The 19,717-nt window shown below is 45.3% G+C and overlaps 1 long non-coding RNA gene across 1 annotated transcript in view; it reads left to right on the top strand.

Annotated features, from left to right (window-relative positions):
* Positions 1-19,717, top strand: part of LOC309516403 — a 125,844-nt gene that overhangs the window by 103,202 nt on the left and 2,925 nt on the right. The window contains exon 2 of the long non-coding RNA XR_014212884.1: positions 5,738-5,919. This is a non-coding gene — a long non-coding RNA (uncharacterized lncRNA). The remainder of the gene's footprint in view (positions 1-5,737; positions 5,920-19,717) is intronic.

Below are 19,717 nucleotides of genomic sequence, written 5' to 3'. Positions count from 1 at the left end.
AACCAAATGCAGAGGCAAGTTCTGTTTTAATGTTTTGGGCCCCTCCAGCCTATGCTCAGGTTGTATTTATGTGTAAATAAAACCATATATCATGACAACACCACAGTCTCCATTGACCTTCATTCCTAGGAAACTGAACCCTGGGTCAACCCTCAGGACAGCAATACCTCAAGAACCGCATCTCCCCATATGAACCAACCCAGACCCTGCAATCTTTGTTGGAGGCCCTTCTCCATGTGACTCCTCCATGAGGTCTGGAAGGTGGCAACACAAGAACAGGGCCTTTTCTGCAGTGGTTCCCGACTTGTGGAATGCTCTCCCCAGGGAGGCTTGTTTGGCATCTTCCTTATACACCTTTAGGTGCCAGGTGAAAACATTCCTCTTCAACTAGGCCTTCGGCGGATTAACAGTCAAACGCTTTTTTATTGTGTCGGGGGGGGGATATTGTGTTGTTGTTGTTTTGCTTTTGTTTCTGTTTTATTATTTATTTTGTGTTTTCCTTTTGTATTTTTATGCTGCGAACCACCCTGTGACCTTCGGATGAAGGGTGGTATACAAATATAATTAATCACAAGAATCACAGGCATCCCTGGAGTCTCTCACTGCTCGGAAAGTGGGGTCCGTGCAACAATAGGGACAACTTCCAAGCAAAAAGATGCTATCACTCGACAAGCCCACATCATGTACCCCAGGATTACACCTCCAGCATCTACTTGAATAGAAAACAATAGCTTCTTGTAAAGATGCTGTGGAGTCCAGTGTACCCAAAATACTATTTTTTGCTGAATCAGCTTTACATGGTTTTTTTAACATGATCAGCAGCATTTTGCTGTTGTTTGCATTTTAAGCTTTCTATGAAACACTATGGAAGAAATAGGGGTTTTATTTGCAGGAACCTGGCATCATAATTTATAGGACACACTTACGTATTTTCAATGGGCAGAATTTACCAGCGCATGACACAGTTGCTTTGTTGAAGATCATGTGATGGATCTTTCCTGAATATGGCAGAAACTCTGCTTTCCCATTGGATCAAAAGATCACACTGCTGTGACAGACAGCTTGAATGTTTTGGTCTCAGACAAATGAGGAAGGCTGGCGGAGGGCCAAGTGAAACCCAACATGACAGCTGCATCAAGCAGCCTATAAGCATAAACTTTAATGCTGTTAGATATAAAAGTATTGCAAGAGCTTTTTAAATATATATTTCTGGTACTTGTTTGGTTTTGCTTCCTCTCTATCAACCATGGGTCTTTTATTAACCATTTATCTTAAATGTTATGTTAAGAACCAAAAACTTTTTATTGCAAAACTCCTTTATTTCACAGTGATAAGCAGAAATAGTACAGTACATCGTTACACAACAAAGTTGTTCAGCTCCCAGGTATTAAATGTCCTCTCTACCAAAACATATGCTAGGCATTTTACTGAAATGTCTTTATGCTAGTAAATAATAATGCCTTTAACTGATATTAATAAGGTAAGGTTGGAAATTATAACAAATTGTTATTAATCATAAATGCAAAACCAAGAAGATATGATTAATCCAGCTTGATTAACACAGAGTACAAGAGTGTGATCTCAAGCATTGCACGAAGGGGCAACTATGGATTTGAGGGTGACTCAGAGCAAGCGTTGATTCATCCCCCTTCAGAACGGCATTCCCTTTTTCAAATTGTCACTTTTTACTTCAGCAGAATGCATTCTGTTCAATTCTTTTCACTCCTTTCCCTGAGCCTTGGAGCGTTCACTGGCTCCCACAGCTTTCTCTGGAAGGCCACTTTAACATCTTATGCACAACGGAGACCCCACTGCAAAGTTATCAGTTTATTATTCCGCTCTTTGTTTCTGTCCAATGGGAGCTCACGCTTTTAAAGACTCAAAAAGGTAGTTTTTCCATGTGCCCTAGGAAAGACTGCATATGAGTCCAAGAATCCTTGGCCTACTATCCTGATGAAATATTTATCATACTAAAGGTCCCCCTGTGATATAATAATATATTGCAATGTTTTCTTTCCATGAGCATTATGCATTACGGAGTGCTCAGCCCTTAGAAGCTGCTTTGGCTGATAGCGCCGTTTTGTACATTACCTTTTTAGATATATGTCTAGTAAGCTTTGTGCATACTATGAAAAGATATAAAGTGTAAATGTGCAATAAATGCTTGTGTCATACAATAATGAGCAGGGCTACAGCTCCTGCTTTGAGTGCCCACGTTGTACCAATCCCAGGTTTGCCCCTGCATCTTGTGACAAATGGCTCTTAGATTTCACAGTGTCAAGTGTACCAAAATAAGGCGCTCTGTACCAATTTTGCATGAAATTGCTAAGCTAACCAAACTTTGCAAGCTGTCCCTAAAAGTGGCCTCCACACCACATGCTTGAAGAGCAGTCCATCGAACGCAGTTTTTGGGTTTGTTTTTAGCAACCTGGGAAACTACAAACCAAATCGCTTAACGCTAAGCGCACGTAAACATGGCCTCTTGCACACAGAGCATTTACTGTGGTGTTGCCCTGCTTTTTTCACTTACTTTTGAAAAGGCAGCTCCACAATGTCATGAACGAAACATCCCCCTCTCATTGTGTGTGTGTGTGTGTGTTGAGTTTTATGTTTAAGCGCTCCGAAAATACAACTTTTTAAATTATCAAAGGAATGTCTGTGCAATTTCTCCAGGTGCAGGTGACTTCTTGTGTTGCTGCTCAGCTGACTCTGGCACACAGACTATTTCTGAGTCTGCTATAGCCATTTGTTTTCCCTCTCCTCTGAGGGAATCAACCCTTCTCTTTTTAAATACCAGCACCTTCATATCTGTTTCTTTCTCTTTTCTTCCTGAATTGCAGTGCCACAAGAGTTGGGGGAGGAATCACGATCAGGAGTGCAGTGCAGGGGGGAGGGAATATCTGACCCTTATCACACACACAGGTCTCAGTCACACACACACACACAGCCCCCACCCCCTGCTGCCACCCAGCATTTGGAGCTAGGGAAATGGGGACTGTCTGCTTGGTTACAATAAAAAAAATCCTTCCAGTAGCACCTTAAAGACCAACTAAGTTAGTTCTTGGTATGAGCTTTCGTGTGCATGCACACTTCTTCAGATACACAAGAACTAACTTAGTTGGTCTTTAAGGTGCTACTGGAAGTTTTTTTTTTGTTTTTTTTTTTTTTTTTTGGACTATGGCAGACCAACACCGCTACCTATCTGCTGCTTGGTTACAGACAGCTGGGAATTTGGAAACGGGTTTCGTTCCATTTTAAAGCAGAACAGCCACTATTGGGTGCTGATAAATAAGCAACACCTGGAAGCGTGCAAGGCGCATGCATCTTGGGGGAGAGGCCTGACGTAACATTTACTCTAGTGTCAGGGGTGATACACAGATATATATTGCCCACAATTCCGCTAGTAGGACAGTGCTGCGCTTTGGCCGTGGTTAAGAGTTCCGCTTCTGCTGTTGAAGGATTTTAAACTGTTAAAAACAATCCTCCTTTTGAGATGACAGTGACCCTAGAACCGCACACGTTACTCAAAGTCATTTGCAACCTTTTTGCAGAGACAATAGCAAACAAGGTGTGCCAAAGGCCGGGCTGACGTGGTATAAGGGAAGCTTTCTTGGTTGCCATGGCAGATACTTTGAGAAATGTTGACCCAGCATGCAGCAGCTGTGAAAAGGGCAAATAACTTGCTAGGGATTCTTAGGGAAGGGGCTGGAAATAAAACTGCCTTTAACTTTACACAAATGCCTGACGCGTCCACACTTGGAATAACATGGGTCACCATCTTCCCACCTCAGAAAGGATATCACAGAGCTGGAAAAGGTGCAGTCAAAAGGATCAAGGAACCAGGAGGCATTCCCTACAAAGAAAGACGTCCAACATTTAAGAATGTTCAGTTCAGAAAAAAGAGCATCAAAAAGATGTTTGTGGAATTGTGCAAGGTGGGGAAGAAGTGGGTAGTGATAAGTTGTTTTTTTCTCCCTTTCTCGTGATGCCAGAGTGGAGGTCACCCAGTAAAACTGATTAAGAGCCAATTTTAGGACAGACAAAAGAAAATACACAGAACACCTAATTAATATATGGCACTCACTACCACACAGTAAAGGCTATTAGTCACAAGAGTTCAAAGAGGATTATACATACTCATGGATGAGGGGGTTACCAATGGCTGTTAATGACCATGGCTAAATGCCACCCCCAGAATTAGAGGCAATATAGCACTGAATCGCAGCTGCCAGAGAAGAGCAATAGAAGTGACCCATTATCTTCAAGCTCCGACTGTCCACATTAGGTCACTTTCTGCTCCAAGACCACGTTCCGTGAAAGAGCAATGGAAACCCTCAGCTCAGCAGATTGTTCCTTGACAATCAAGCCACATAGGTTTGAATGTGCACGCAAACATATCACTGTGTCTTGATACAGTCATATCTCTGAATGTGTTTCAATAGTCATGCCTTCTCAAGAGCTTTAAAAAGTTGATGCAGCACCCACAGACACCGCTGTGCTGGCCAGCAGCACCCAGCTTCCCCCATGAAAGGTCTCAGAAGATATCTCCTCAGAAATTCACAATTCACAATACAGTAGACTGTTCAGTTTCTGTTTGTACTGGCTCAGCCTCTCCTTCATTGAACACAGCACATTTCGCTGGCTGCCAGGAGTGGACACACACACACACATCCATTCTGAACTAGTAGCTACTGCACGTTTTCTTCATTGAGGGAGGGGGGCGGCATGCCCAAACCATTTTGTGGCCCCGTCATTTTGTGTTAGGCCACACCTCCATGGCAGCCATTTAACGACTGGCGGCCACGGCACCTTCTCCAAATGTGCTATTGGCTCAGAAAGATTGGCAACCCATGTTTTAAGACCTCACATCACAGCCAACCATTTGGCTCATTATTTCCAAAATACCATGGTAATTCCTCCGTTGATTCCTACATTTCAGGGGGTTGGACTAGATGACCCCTGGGTCTCTCCCAACTCTAAGATTCCACAGCTCCACCATTTGTGCATTTGAATCATGCCTCTCCGTCCATGCACTTTCCCGGGCAGCCCGATAAACACTTGCCTGGTAAGATAAAATAAGACTTGTGGCAGCCTGCCTTTTTCTTTCCTTTCCGCTTTTGTGGAAATGGGGAATATGGTGAATAAAGCTTAGCATGAGCAAGGTTATTTTGATTACATATTTCCCTGTTGAGCTTGTAACTATTATTACCTAAATCAGTGCCAGTTTGAGGCAACTATAGTGCACAGACACACAAAAAAGCATTCTAAACAGCCCACAAAGGGAAACTATGTTAAGTGAGGAAAGTGAGAAGATAGTTGCTTTAGACTGGTATGAGTAATGTTAAGAAACAGCTGGGAAGGAATATTAGGTAATCACACACACAAGCTGGAAACTGGGAACATCAGGCAAACATACTAGTATAATTTTGTACCCCCTCCCCTTCCCACGGATATAGCAAGGCAGAAGCCATGATATAGTCGGGTCTTCAGATTTAGAAGCTATTGGGGAAAGCAGCGTGACTCATCACTTTCTTTCGTAATTTTAACTCAGTCCTTCAACTGCAGTTCCTCCTAAAGACTGGAAGTAATGAGAAAGAATAAGAAATGGAGACAGACACAATATGCTTAGTGTGTAGTAGCGTGAAGCCTGTTTGAAAGCTCAATGTACATTTTTGTGTTGCTTTGTCTGAGGCCTGCAACAACAACAACAACTTTACATTCTTTCCATATTTCACAGAAAAGCAACGCACAACAGTTCAGCCTGCTCAGTTCTTCCCCTGCCAACTACAGATGGGCAGAGCAACCCTGGAATGTGAAATCATGCAAAATGTTGACAGCAAGACAGCAAATACGGTCATTTTCGAAAGGAAAGAAAGAGGCTGAATTCCCTGTCAGGATTTACTTGCAAACAAGTTATGGGTCAGTATCTACCAGTGAGTACTCCCAGGCCAGCTGAATAGAAGGCGCCCAGGTGTCCTGTTCATTTTGATGACATTTGTACAGGAGTACAGTGGTGCCTGGCAAGACGAAATTAATTCGTTCCACAAGTTTTTTCTTCTTGCGAGTTTTTCGTCTTGCGAAGCACGGTTTCCCATAGGAATGCATTGAAAATCAATCAATGCGTTCCTATGGAGACCGTCCGGGGACAGAGGGGAAGCGCCGCTCTGTCCCCTCTTTTGAAGCAAGGGGCTGCGGGGAGAAGATAGCTTCTCCCCGCCGCCCCTTGCTTCAAAAGAGGTCCGGGGACAGCGGGGAAGACGCACTGCGCTTCCTGCTGTCCCCGGACCTGGGGCTGCGGGGAGAAGATCGCTTCTCCTCGCCGCCCCTTGCTTCAAAAGGGGTCCGGGGAGCTTGCGGGGCTGGCAACGGGGAGAAGCGATCTTCTCCGCGCCGCCCCTTGCTTCAAAAGAGGTCCGGGGACAGCGGGAAGCGCAGCGCTTCTCCCCGCCGCCCCTTGCTTCAAAAGAGGTCCGGGGACAGCGGGAAGCGCAGCGCTTCTCCCCGCCGCCCCTTGCTTCAAAAGAGGTCCAGGGACAGCGGGGAAGACGCGCTGTGCTTCCCGCTATCCCCGGAGCTTGCGGGGCAAGCTACGTTTTGCGAAGCAAGCCCATAGGGAAATTCGTCTTGTGAAGCAACTAAAAAACGAAAAAACCTTCGTTTTGCGAGTTTTTCGTCTCGCGAGGCGTTCGTCTTGCGGGGCACCACTGTACTTTCTGGGAGACGATGCTCATATGACATTGCAGGGGGTTGGGCTGGATGATACTCAGGGTCCCTTCCAACTCTACAATTCTACAATACAGGCTTCCCCGCCCGTCAGCTGCGCAGCTCAACAAGGCCCCTCCGCCCCTCCGGCTCACGTGAGCAGGAGGGGCAGCGGGGCTTGCTCAGCTGACATGCAAGGACACGGCATCAGCTGCTGCACTACCCTGCATGTCAGCTGTTAGGCGGGGAGGCTGAGCAGACTCAACAAAGCCCCACTCCACCTCCAGCTCATGAGGAGACCCTCCCCGGAGCCTGAAGAGGACATCCTCTTTGGGCTCCGGGGAGGGTCTCCTCATGAGCCAGGATTCTACATGGTGCTCCCCACTTCCAGGTTATTGGCACTGTCTGTGTGAGCAGTTGCGTGCAAGTAGAGTGAAAACAGGAAGCTGTCTGTATAGTATCTGCTGAGATTTCTGTTTCTCAGTCTATAACGTGTGAGAATGAAGAGGTCTGCAGCGGTAAAAACAAAATGTACACGCACTTTAAAAAGGAAGGTACACAAAGCCCTTGTGTAACTTCCTAAAGCCTATGGACAGTTCCCAGGTATCACAGTGAAAGATGGGGAGGGGGGGAGAGAGAGAGAGACAGAGAGAGAGAGAGAGAGAATGGACTACAGTCATACCTCGGGTTGAAGTAGCTTCGGGATGAATATTTTTGGGTTGCGCTCTGCGGCGACTCGGAAGTAACAGAGCGCATTACGTCCGGGTTTCGCCGCTCGCGCATGCGCAAATGCTCAAAATGGCGTCACGCGCATGTGCGGAAGCGGCGACCCATGCACGCGCAGACGCGGGGTACATTCACTTCAGGATGTGAACGGGGCTCCGGAACTGATCCCTTTCGCATCCAGAGGTACCATTGTATATCTTGTTCAAAATACAAATTCTGCTTTTTTCTGCTTCCTAATCTAGACACGGGTGGCGCTGTGGGTAAAAGCCTCAGCGCCCAGGGCTTGCCGATCGAAAGGTCGGCGGTTCGAATCCCCGCGGCGGGGTGCGCTCCCGCTGCTCGGTCCCAGCGCCTGCCAACCTAGCAGTTCGAAAGCACCCCCGGGTGCAAGTAGATAAATAGGTACCGCTTACCAGCGGGAAGGTAAACGGCGTTCCGTGTGCTGCGCTGGCTCGCCAGATGCAGCTTTGTCACGCTGGCCATGTGACCCGGAAGTGTCTCCGGACAGCGCTGGCCCCCGGCCTATAGATGTGAGATGGGCGCACAAACCCCAGAGTCTGTCAAGACTGGCCCGCTCGGGCAGGGGTACCTTTACCTTTAATCTAGACATACAATCCATTAATAGGAAGAAGACAATATTTTAAATCCGTTCTTAAGGAAACAGAAACATATGATTGAGGGGGGAATTGGGAATTTATTTGAAAATAGGGGTGGAGGACATTCCTAGTAAGAATGATTCCTCCCACTGGCTATGAGGGGCAGGATCTTCAGAACTGTTCAGCTCCTGCCCTCCAGACTGACTGGCAAGAATGAAGACAACTCCTCGACCCCAAATCCAATGTCTGCAGAACCTGGCTGCCAGCAACTTCAAACCAGAGAAATAGCAAAGAAGGAGACCTGGTCTTAGACATAACAAAACTGGGCATACACCAGTACTCAAATAATGTGTGCAATATGTAAGACAGCAGCAGAAGCCCTACATCAGCAATCTCACTCCAGGGGAAAACACAGAGAAAGGAGCGGTGCCCTCTGTCCCTATCTCCAAATGGAAATTCTCATTAAGTACAGTACCATTTCCATTTTTGCCAGATAGGGACAGAAGGCATTCCTCATAGATATATATCAGAGGAGCCTCCGCCAGACCTGCTTGGGTTTCCTCTGCCTTTACTTACTGCAGCAGAAACCCTCTGGAGAAGCTTTCTGCCAAAGGCTCCATCAGCTGATGAAAGTAAATCTATTCTGCAGTGTTTTACAAAAGTGTGTGGCGAGGCCAGAGTGGACGCCCAGCAAATATCTATGATAGGAAAACTACACCTGCAAGCAGCTGCGGCAGCTGCTTCCCTGAAAGAGTGAGCAGTCATTCCAGAGGGAGCAGACTTGCACATCAAGAAATCATGGCTGCAGACACATTTATACCTTTGGAAGCCCCCGAAAATGCCCCCCACAAGGAGGGACTCCGATTTCCTAAATTTCACTGTTGGATCCAAATAAAACTGCAGGGCACGACTGACACCCAGTGAATGTCATATATGTTCTTGAGAACAAGAAGGAGGAGCTCAGAGGGAAGGCAAAACCACCTGAGCATAGAACTCTGGACACAGATTTCACCTTGGGAATAAAATCAGGATCTGGGCAGAGGGCAAGCTTATATTGATGGAATATGCAGGGTTTTGGGGGGTATGCTGTCTGAAGACAAGAGTTAGCAGTTACGCAGCGCATTTCTGGTGTGCCACACTTATTACCACCGTGAGTCTTACAACAGTCCTGTAACAATCCAATATTGCTATTCTCATACCTGAAATGGGGAGCAAAGGCAGGCAGAACAATGGATTGCTTAAGGCAACTGGATGGCTGCTTGAGGTGATATTTGAATCAGGAACTTCTCATTTCACACTTTTAGCAACTTGTGCTCCATTAACTCTCTGAAAATATAGCACAGAAAGCAGGGGTGCTGGGTTCTGACAGCTAGCTAATTTACAGATCCTACCCATTCTTAAGGTTTGTTCCACATGGTACAAGCTACATGGAGAGATAAGTAAATAAAAAAATGAAACATACTGCTGTTGGTGAATTATTTTTAAATTGTCACATGAAGGGGAATCCTCCTTATTTGTTCTCCCAAATTATTACTATTTTGCCTCATTTTATAACTAGGTTTGCTCCTATATTAAAGTGCTTTATATACAAGTCTGCCTGGCCACAAGAGGGTTAAAATGTCCTTTCAAGTAAATATCCTATATAGTACCAGGTAAAAATCACACTTTTAAAGCTAACACAGTGGAACTAACCTATTCAGACACAACAAGTCTTCCTTAGGGGAATATGTCTCATTCCAGGGTTCATTCGTGGTTTCACATAGTGTGTCATGAATTTCTTGTTCAAAGAAATGTAAAACACATCCGTTTTCTGCTTTAGAGACAAACTGTAGTGCCAAATATCTTAATTTCAAAATGCAGTAGCTAAAAATAATTAAGCTTCATATAAATCCCAGTCACCTCTGTGCTAGAATTTTAAATGTCCACTTCAAACTCTTTCATTTTGTAAAGAATCTTGCTGGTCAATTGTCCCATCCATTCATATTATTCTTATTGACAGCTTGTACTGTGATTTTCACTAGCAAAAAAGCAAACAAAACTGACTAGTGAATACTAGCGGTCATTCATTCAGCCTGAATCCACTGAAAATTGCAGATTTTGATAAAGTTGCAATTGGCTTTTTTAGCAGAAAAGAAGCAAGTGACTCACCCCAAGCCCTGGTTCCACACAAATACTCAACCAGGAAGCCCAAAGAGCTTTCAAAGGTCCCATACCGCTTTGTTTTGTACTGAATGTAGAGCTCTGTGTTTTCAAGTTTGTTTATGATCATTTTACAAAACACGATTCCATGAGAACAACTCAGGATGACAGAAATTGCAAGCCTCTGCACGTTTACCTGGGAACAAACTTAGAACAGTGTCGTTTACTTCGAAGGAAACATGAAAAAGATTGAGGCATAAGTGGCTTACAACAAAGGTTTATTCTTAGCAGTTGGCTAAACTGGAAACCTGAGAATATCAGATTTTATTTTCCAAACATAAATTTCTGAGACTAAAGGGAGAAGACACCACACTCAGGGGCCCCTCCACTGCGCTGGAGCACAGGTCCGACTGAAAGCCCTGCTCCATCTAACTACCAGTGCGGTTGGTAAAGGAGCAGCCCAAGGAGAAAAAGCCCAGGCGGCGTGTGCTTAAAAATGGACAATAACTTCCAGCCCATAGCTTCGCAATAAGCCAGCTGCCTCTGGGGTCACCAAAAGGTAGTAGTACTACTCCCCTTGGCAGCACTGTTGCAGGACCAGGCATCAGACTTCCCAGACCCCAACCCATACAAATACAGTGGTGCCTCGCAAGACGAAAAGAATCCGTTCTGTGATTCTCTTCGTCTAGCGGTTTTTTCATCTTGCGAAGTAAGCCCATTGAAGGATTAGCGGATTAGCGCTATTAGCGGCTTTATGCGGCTTATCTGCTGATCAGATCAGCTGATAAGCGGCTTAGCGGCTTAGAAAAAGGGGGGGAGGAAAAAAACCCAGCAGGAACTCACAAGACATTGTCGTCTTGCGAAGCAAGCCCATAGGAAATTTTTTTTGCGAAGCACCTCCAAAATGGAAAACTCTTTCGTCTAGCGAGTTTTCCGTCTTGCGAGGCATTCGTCTTGCGGGGCACCACTGTAAGAGACCAATAAGACTGGGTTTGAGTCAAAAACAGGCCACCACAGATGAAAGAGGTTTGGTTTGGGCAAGGGGGCAATCTAAATACTTTCGGCCCATCCCCCGGAAGTGATGCGTGGTCAATCAAGGAAGAGTTCCTAAGACTTACATCCAATAGGGTGACCCCCGCAGGGACCGCTGTCTGGGGAAGTGCCTTTGGCCCTGGCCCCCTGTACACGCAGACGTGGCCACTCTCCCCGGATCCTTTTAATGGGCTACCCCAGCATTTGGAGGGGCAGGCAGGGACTACAACGTCCCCTCCGTCCCAAACAAGGGATTGCCCCAGGGCTCAACCAGTTGTGACGAATTGCTATGAGGTAGGCAAAACCACCAGGTCAGTGCCAATTAGCCCGGTGGGCAAATTCCTACCAGGCCCCTTAAAGAAGGCGACCACCGCAGCCACAACAAAGTCATTGCCTATCAGCGTAAACGGTGGATGTGGGGGAACCTGGCGCAGGAACAAACAGGCTGTGCCCCAGGTCTGGGCTGCTTAAATGGACAGGGGGCGGATCTGAGGGAAGCCCACCGTCAGCTCTATTGGCTCTGCCCACATCCCAGCCTGCATCCCCATTCGCCAATGTAGAGGGCAGGCTAAGATCCAGCTCCTGATAGGCAGAGGGGGCATATGCCCGATCCACTATCAGGAAGGGCACTGCTGTTTGAATTCCACTGTTGGGGAACACTGCTGCACCAAGAGAGGTGAGTGGACTTGTAGTATATGAGGTTACTCAGGGCTTCATCCCTGCCATTCCTCCCAGGGACGAAGCTGCATGCTCCGCTACCAGGGGTGGAGAGCAGGCGGGGGTGTGGCTGGTGCCCACGGGGGCGTGGTGCACCTCCTGGGGGCGTGGCATGCCGCCTGCGGGGGCGTGGCATGGCACGCTGCTTGTGGGGGCATGGTGCGCATCCCAGGGATGTGGCACACCATCCACGAGGGCATGGCACACCACCCACACGGGCGTGGTACCCAGCGCGCAGGGGTGCGTGGCACGTGTCCACGGTGGCCGCCGCGATGGCACCCTATCGGAATAGCGGTACCAGGGGTGGGCCGCTCGCTCTGTACTCCCGTTCCTACCATAGCTGTCAACCTTCCCTTTTTTTGCGGGAAATTCCCTTACTCCAGCGCCGTTTCCCGCTGCTTCCCGCTGCTACCCTGGATTGTTAGATATCCCGTAGACTGTCCCCGGACAGGTGAGGCTGCTGATCCCTTATTTTCAAATCTGAAAGTTGACAGCTATGGTTCCTCCGCCAGTGATTTCCCTCACCATTAACTCCATGCAGCTTCCTCTTCTCACCTCGTACAAGCTGCTTTTCCCTTTCCCAACCCCAGACCCGAAGCCGCTTCTCTCTCCTGCTCTGCAGTCCCACTCTGCATCCGTGTTCCCCTTCACTCCCAGGTCCCTGCCTCCTCTCTCCCCTTTTGTGCAGCCCCTCTGCACCCAAACCATCCCCACGGTCACCTCCCGCATCTTCCTCCTCCCGCACGTTGCACCTGCTAAGCACATTTTTTTCACTTTCCGCCCAGGTCTTAGTGAGTTTCTCCTTGCAGAAAGTTCCACGCAGCTTACACCAAAATTGACACTGCCGCTTGCCCTGTGCTTCCTAGGCACGGGTCAGAAGTTTCTGCCTTCTCCTGCTCCTTTCCCAAGGAAAACACGCTCTTTAGCTCTACACCGGAACAAACAGCTTAGAGGAGTAGATAGCGAAGGCCTAAAGTAAAGGTAAAGGCAGCCCTGACCGTTAGGTCCAGTCATGGCCGACTCTGGGGTTGCGGTGCTCATCTCGCTTTACTGGCCGAGGGAGCCGGTGTTCAGCTTCTGGGTCAAGTGGCCAGCATGACTAAGCCGCTTCTGGTGAACCAGAGCAGCGCACGGAAATGCCATTTACCTTCCCGCCGGAGCTGTACCTATTTATCTACTTGAGCTTTGATGTGCTTTTGAACTGCTAGGTTGGCAGGAGCAGGGACCGAGCAACCGGAGCTCACCCTGTTGCGGGGATTCGAACCGCCAACCTTCTGATCGGCAAGCCCTAGGCTCTGTGGTTTAACCCACAGCGCCACCCACGTCCCTAGCGAAGGCCTAGCAGGGCCCAAATTAACAAAATCCATCCCATCATTTCAGACTCAAGTTAGATTTGGAATCGGGGTCACTTTGCTACATGCAGACCACATAGGGTATCGGCACCGAATTACGGAGTCAAAACGGAATTTAAAACTAAAGCTTTTTACTGTTGCAAATAAGGGTGCTAAATTTAGCGCCTGTTCCCAGGACTCAGTTAAGCTCCTCTTAATATAATACGGTCACTGCTTTTCAGCTACGCAGAGCTATAAACAATGGCCAACAACTCTGCTTTTATTTAAAACTTGAAGGGGGTTATTATTTTAGCAAAGGCTTTAAGAAATCCTACCTATCAGAAAAATGCAGCTTGCGGAGGGGAACTTCCTGTTTTCATATTTGGCTCCTGTTTCCCTCAGTTGCCGGTTATTAGGCAGTTAAATATGAAATGTATTTTTAGCTCACTTGTGCCTATTATACAATCCCTACCACAGCTTAAAGAGCTTACAAATTGAGAAAATGTAATTACCGTATCAAAGATAAAGACAAGGATATACTTAGTCCCTTTGAAACAGCCAGTTGGTTGCTTTGGGCTGTTGTCTCTTTTTTTAAAGTGGAAGTAGATCAATTTTTAGATGGCTGAAAATACTCAACCATTCAGCCTAAAATAATATTTTATTTCCAAATTTTGTATCCGATTCAAAAAGGTTTTTCCCCCCACTAGCTAAAGCATTAATCAATTGATTAAACTTAGCTCTAATAAAATAGGGTTGGTTTAACTAATGAAAAGTTTTTTTGAATCAAGTACAAAATTCTGAAATAAAATGTTATTTTTAGGCTGAATGACTGAATATTTTCAAAACTATAAAATGGACAGATTAAGAAGAAAAGAAAGTGTAATTGCTTATGTGGCCTCTAGTTTACCTAGTAATTTATATATATGCACTGCATTTTCCACAAACCCAAAATTTGTACCCAAAGCAGTTTACAGAAAATAGACAGTCTACAGAAACAGAATTGTAATACATAATAAACTACAATATCATATTCAGTTGTAGAATTATTAATTCAACCATTAACAATTCATTTTAAAAATATTAAAAAGTGAGCACAGGTTCACCATTATTGACCGTTTCGTCAATTAGCAACATTAGGTCAATTAGCAACCCATTTATGCCGCCACAACAGACCACAAGTTCTCCTCACAGTTCTGCAGGTGAATTTTTTTTATTAAAGTTATTCATAATGCAATAAGATATAGAAGACTAACCCAAATAAAACACAAAAGCAGCTACAAAAAACACAAATCGAACGTAGAATGCGGAGTCCTCTCTTAAAGGTAGATCTTAAATTTCTGTGCCTGCTCACAGTCCAGGAAGAAGCTTCCTCATAAAGGTTCCCAGAGGTTGAGGCAAGGCAGGTGGAAAGAGCCATCCCCAAATAACAGATCTCTCACCTCACAGCAAACTTCCAAGGAAGGTCCCTTATGCAATGCAGAATGAGTGTGTTTCAAAAGCATTTGCATTATTCCACACGCTGGGATTTCCTCATTCTCATGTGAGAGTCTGGGTGAAAAGTGTAGAAACCTTGGTATGTGATTCTTATTCCCCACACCTTGTCCACATCAACAGGAAATGACATTGCTATGATTACCTTTGTCATTAATTCACTGAGACTTAAATCACTGCATGAGTGGTATTTGGGATTTGCTGGGCACTGAGCAGTCCTTTAGGACAAGCTGGGGCTGTCCAAAAGGGATGAGCTCCACTTGAACCAAGATGGAACCAGACCAGAGGTGTTCACCTGCTGCTCCTAGAAGCCTCTGAGCCTTAGGTAAAGGTAAAGGGACCCCTGACCATTAGGTCCAGTCATGGCTGACTCTGGGGTTGTGGCGCTCATCTCGCTTTATTGGCCGAGGGAGCCAGCGTCACAGCTTCTGGGTCACGTGGCCAGCATGACTAAGCCGCTTCTGGCGAACCAGAGCAGCGCACGGAAATGCCATTTACCTTCCCGCCGGAGTGGTACCTATTTATCTACTTGCACTTTGACGTGCTTTCGAACTGCTAGGTTGGCAGGAGCCATAACAGGGGACATAAACTGGGAATGCAGCTGCTGCAAAACAGATGTTATGTCAGATACCATAGGATGATGACAGGTCATCATGCCCATCATGGGTCAATGACCTGTTTCCCCCGTCTTTATTTAATATTTTAATTAATTGAAATACCCACTTACCGGAAAAGATTAGCATATTAACGGCACACTCCTCTTGCCCCATGGGTGCAGTAACTGGAATCAGAATTACGATGGCCTAGGTGCATACTTGCATGTTAAGCAGTTTGGTCTGTGCTGAATTTATCTGGGGATGGAACATGCAAACCATCAAGTGATGTTGCAGCCATCTAGTGATGAAATGCCATGTGTGAACCAGTCCTTTCCTTCCATTCATGTTGCAACAGTATGTTAGTAGTTCCAGGAGTGGGGATATGGATATACTGTACTTGCTATTTGCTGAGATAGACTGAATAGACTGATTAGACTGCTAATTGTTAAATGTAAGTCTCCCCCACCCCTTTCCCCAACACAAATAAAATGACACATTTTAGACAGACTGTTCAGGCTCTCTCTTTTGCCAGTATACCCAGCAAATTGTCTTTTGGAAGAAGCTGAGTTTCTGTTGTATGAATCAGGCTTATCTCACTTTTAACCTGTTCCCATAATAACTGTATTTTGGAATATATCTACATGGAGGTGTGGAGAGAAAGCTGCTGGTTTTTCCCCTGCAAGCATTTTTAAATAGCTATCAGCACTTAATATTGTGGATCATTGTACAATTGTGAGGCGATACGTTCTACTGTGGTTGTAGAAAGGCTATTCAACCCTATTTTGGCCTTTCATTTTAGAACAGAAAAGCTGCTTCCATGTGATTGTTCCTGGTAGACAGAATGGCTCTTTGTGATGCAATACGTCAGAAATATGTCATTCTTTGATGCAGACTTGAAGGGGTCGGCTGGAAGAACAGCTTTCATAGGAAATAGGAAAACAGTTTTGTTTATACATGGAGCTATGCAATCACTCTGGGCTTCAAGAACTGTAATGATGATGATAATCTACATAGTGTTCTATTATTCACTTTTGAATAATACTACTATACATTTTTGAGAGAGAAGTTACCATTACTGCTCACAATAGATACTAGTCTAAGCCTGTGTGTGTTAAGTGGAACATAAATTGAGTGGTTAATGTGTATCACAGCCAGCCATTGTGCACATTCACCAGGCCTCATGGAGAACATACACATAATCCTTCAATGAAGAGGGAACTGTGTACATAAACATGCCTTTGGGCAAAGTACACATCTCAGCTGAATTTTGTATATTATCTGGCCCTTGTAGATAATTCCCAACAGGCCTTGGGGAACATGCATAGCCTGTTTTGTACACTCTGTGCACATACTCCAGTCAGTCTGCAGAGTCTCCAATAAACGTGCAGTGCAGTCATGCCATGATGGGCTAGAATTTTGTTAATTCACCCAAACAGTATTAAACTTTAGATGCATTATTCATCTTGCAAAGACTCATCTTGCTATCCCCCTATAAACTGTCTTCCCTCTCAGTCTGCATTGACCATTCCACCTGGTCATTAATTTTGGAAGAGGTTATCCCTGAATTATATTTCCTCTCTTTGTCCTTTACATTCATTTTGTTGGTCATATAGGAATTACACTCAACTCATTTCTCTTCTTCTGTATCTCAGGAAACATGTCTTTGCAGTGGGCCCTCTCGTTACGTACCACTCTGGATACGTAACTTTCAGGTTATGAACATGGCAAACCCGGAAGTGTATACTTCCAGGTTTCGCCGCGCACGCATGCACAGAAGCGCTCGATCACACCACATGTATGTGCAGAAGCGGTGCCTCTGCCTACAGACTTTTTGGGTTGTGGACGGACCCTTGGAACAAATTTAATTTGTATCCGGAGGGTCCACCGTACCTGTTTAACCTTTTTTTGCAGTGGTTCCCTATTTGTCAAATGGACTCGCCTGAGGCCTTCCTGATCTTTAAACACCAGGCAAAAATTCTTCAACCAGGCCTTGAGCTGATTAACAGTCTATGTCCTTTTAAATGGGGGGGGGGTATTGTATTCTTGTTTTTATTATGTATTTTGTGTTTTTATTTTGTATTTTTATACTGTGAACCTAATATTGAAACATGGTGGCTGAACCATGTCACCTTGGCAGCCCTGTCACCACAGCTAAGTAAGTCCACCAGGACCCACTGATAGAGGGTGGAATCCATGTTCCCCGGGGCCCTCTCAAACCTGGTGCCAGCTCTGAGTGGACTGTATCTACTATTTTAATGACTAATCGCCTGGTTTAGAGCTACCCTTGATTCCTTTTGCTTTTACCTGCCTGAATGATTTGGTCTCATCACAACTTATGAACAAGTTACAGGGGACTCCACTTCTTACATCCATCCATCCATCCATCCATCCATCGTGACAGCTGTCCATTTATGCCTACTCTCTGCTTCCTGTTCTTCAAGCAAGCTCTAAGGGTACAGAGGCATACCTCTTCTAATTCTATCACTGCTCCATTTACTGTGGGAGAGAGGCTTGTTATATTTGTTATTATTCATCAATCCATTCACTCAGTGCATTTATACTTCCACTCTTCAGCTGAAAAAGATCCCAAAGCAGCTTCTATCAACAAAAATAATGCAAGCCTTCAATTGAAAAGGCAAAACACAAAAGGAAAGTGGGATGGGTAGGGAAGAGGAAACCAAGCAAACGCATGCACCTCTTTCATGGTTGCAAGGTGGTCGTGATGATTTTTACTATTTGATATATTGCTATTTATTTCTCAGGCTAACTGTTAGGATTCAGCGTTGCTCAGACTGATAACCTGAGGTCTCCTCAAATAAGGAGCAAGGGCAGCTGGAACCTCCAGCAGATCTCCATACTACCAATGAACCTGAGGAGCTATCCCTGCCCCAGGACTGGAGGTCCTTACCCAGCTGCCTGGGTTCCTCGTCAGTTCTCCAGCACCCAAGAAGACCACCGGAACAGGACAGCAAGCCAGGGAAGATCTTCAGAGTCACTGCCAAAGCACCTGGCTATCTGCCTGGGAAGAGGAGATGCACAAGCACTTTTTGTGGATCAGGGCCTGAGAACTTCGTTGCTTAACTAACAGCTCTTATGACAGCTCCAATCTTCCTGATGTCAGGATGCAGACAATGCCCCAGAAAACATGTCATTTTTTGGTTAAAAGGAGAAATATTTTAGGTATAATGAGAAGGAGAATTTCCTGGACGCCAAGATCCAGGTTCGGGGCAAGTACTTTTAGGTGAGAGCCCCAGCAGAGATTTAAAATCACAATATATGCAGCATAGTAAAGTGTGGAAATATAGGCAGTTAGTACTTTAAAATATCCCCTTCTAAGTTGCTTCCAAAATCCCCCACTTTCCATAGCACAGAAAGAGACCACACGTTTGGTAAGTTAAAAATTGTTTACTTACAAACTCCTCAGAGGTCAGATTCATGTGCTTTTCCATACAGCAGCAAAAAAAAAGACAGGCAGTTTAACTTGGATTAAAAAATGCCAAGTTTCTAAATTATTTGTATAGAATCACAAAAATAGCTTGTTTAAGCCGTGCATCCAGCTTAGACCTCCTTACTAGTAGGGTTCATATGGTGGAAGTGAGAGAATAAAGAGTTTGGTAGCCCTTCCTCCCAAGGTGAGGGGCAGTATCCTAGGTAAGCCTGGCAGGACAGCTTACTCTATGGTCTTAACCTCTTAGCGCATTCATTAGAGTTACACACGTTGGTTATATGAGGCTGATTTATCCCACAAAACATTGGTATTAACAAACTGTAAACAGCAATAAACCAAGATGAGAGCTATCACTTTATTCGAATAATGTTTTACAAATTTTCTTGGAACTGCTGGTCCATTTTCTTCACGTCTTACACTACAAAAATCTTAACAATTGTTTTCCTCATTCAGAAAAAAACTGCCAAATCTTGCTCCAAGAATTAGGCAGACTACATAGTGATAAATCTTTGATGGCATAAACAATAAATGGAGCATAAACAATAAATGGATACCATGTTGTCATGAATAAATCATTTCCCCCCCAATCCCTTGCCTAATTTGATGTGCTGGTTCTTCAGCTAAAATAATGTTCCTTGCTCATTCTATCTACTCTTTAGTGGAAAGTTCCTCCCCATCTTTCCAATGCTTATCCACCTCCATCCTTGCTTCAGCCAAGAGCATCCTAATACATTCTTTGTGAAGTAGCTCCATATTAATAGTGATAACAAGGCTGGGATCTCAACTTGAGCCCTATCATTTGTCCAGTTCTTTCTGCAATACAGCGGTACCTCCGGTTACAAACGTACAGTGGTACCTCGCAAGACGAATGCCTCACAAGACAAAAAACTCGCAAGACGAAAGAGTTTTTCGTTTTTTGAGTTGCTTCGCAAGACGAAT

The sequence above is a fragment of the Podarcis vaucheri genome (genome assembly GCF_965113315.1).
Source record: "Podarcis vaucheri genome assembly, chromosome: 13".
Lineage (NCBI taxonomy): Eukaryota > Metazoa > Chordata > Lepidosauria > Squamata > Lacertidae > Podarcis > Podarcis vaucheri.
The sequence above is the reverse complement of the archived record's forward strand: the minus strand, read 5'-3'. Positions and strand labels throughout refer to the sequence as shown.